This window comes from Nannospalax galili, unplaced genomic scaffold, assembly GCF_000622305.1.
Source record: "Nannospalax galili isolate Female #2095 unplaced genomic scaffold, S.galili_v1.0 scaffold643, whole genome shotgun sequence".
Classification (NCBI taxonomy): domain Eukaryota; kingdom Metazoa; phylum Chordata; class Mammalia; order Rodentia; family Spalacidae; genus Nannospalax; species Nannospalax galili.
The window spans coordinates 1,627,534-1,629,352 of NW_008349457.1; positions in this window are offsets into that span (position 1 = coordinate 1,627,534).

The following is a 1,819-nucleotide window of genomic DNA, read 5'->3' on the forward strand; positions in this document are numbered from 1 at the left end:
GACACCAATGTTAAAACATTGGGGTGCTATACAAATAAGAGAACAGCCCCAAGTGCTATGGAAAGACTTATTAACTGGATCCTGGAAAGGACCCAACATTCTAATAACCTCGGGAAGAGGATATGCATTTGTGTTTCCATAGGACGCTGAAGCTCCCATCTGGATTCCTGACAGGTTCATCAGGCCCTACAATGAAGTCTTGAAAAAGAACCAGAAAGACACTGAGAGACATGACCAGAAAGGTGGGGAAACTCAGATTTTCTTATCTACAGAACAAGGCAACACAGGAGGCCATCCATTACCCACTACAGTCTCCTGACTACATTTTAGATAATTCCATTGCTAATCCAGATTATGATTATACCTCTTATTTAACAAATAATGTGCAAAAGTTTAATGGTTATATTTCTTATATTCCCAATACATTAAAAAAAACAGTTAGGAGATGGTACACTCCTGGATGGGTGGCACCTATTTACATTAGCCACTCTCCTACAGACAATAAGACTAGTATTTATTTTTAGCCTTTTCCGCCTTTTTGTGGCTGCCAACATGTTGCTCTTAAAGAAGCTTAAAGAAACTAAAACTACATTTATTGGAGTAAGAGCATGTATAAATTATCCTTATGGAATTTTAGCTGCTAACCCAGAAAATTTTACCATTTATAGTCATGGGAAATCTTATCATGTAAAATGTACAAATTGTGTGTTTACTAATTGCCTTACTTCCGCATTGGATAAAGATTATTCTGTAATAGTGCTTTTAAAGTGACCTAGTTTTGTTATGCTTCCAGTAGATTTAGGATCAGATCCTTGGTATGATAACTCAAGGATGGTGGGGAACATGGTAAGACCAATGGATTCCATGACCATGGGCCCACTGCCGCACTTCTTTGGCTGTGAAGTGAGTTCCCTGGTCAGAAGCGATGCTGCTCAGCTGGTTCGGGAATTCAAGGCTCTGACGGAGAAGAATCGGACACTGAAGATGGTGCAGTCGCAGTGTGTGGAACAACTGGAAAAGCTTAGAATCCAGTATCAGAAGAGGCAGGGGTCCTCCTAACCAGACGTGATTAAATGTGAGCATAAGACGTCAGCGACTGCTGTGCGTCAAAAAGATTTGTATTTTAAAGGGCTAGACTGTATTTTAAAGAATCTATTGCTTCTCTTTATCACCCACATGGGTAATGTCTAGGGTTTTACTGCTGCCTAGATTCTAGCTTGAGAGAGGGATATTTTATTTGAAGTGAGATCGTTAATGCAAAGTTATTACCAGTATATATTTTCAGAGATCAGAGTTCTCATCCAAAGATATATCTATATCTGTATCTAGATATAGATATAGATATATCTATATATTTCTTATTTAGGAAGATATGATCACATTATGCTTTAGAGTAGAAAGTAATAAAATCAGAATGTCGACTGACCCCACTGAGAACCATGAGCCATAAAACAAAGCAGTAAGATGCTCACTGTAGCTTCGTAGTTTCACATCCGCATTTTAAAATCTCATGCCTTTCATATTTCAAGTCTGCTCAACTACAAACCATAGAAACTTCTCTGCACATATTTCTGTTCAATAGAGTCAGATGCAGTTTTTCAGTGATTGGTCGTCTTAAGAATAAATGGTTGCATATCATAAAAGCTTTCTCATGAACATATTAGCAGAGATCATGTCTGTGTCGAAGGCTCATTTGCCAGTGCTGACTTGCTGTTGTAATAAAGAATCACCCGAGGCTGTGCTTCCTTCGCTCGGTGTTAACACACAGTAAATATCTTTGCCCTGGCTTTGTGCATCCTGGAGATATGGGTATGGGGGA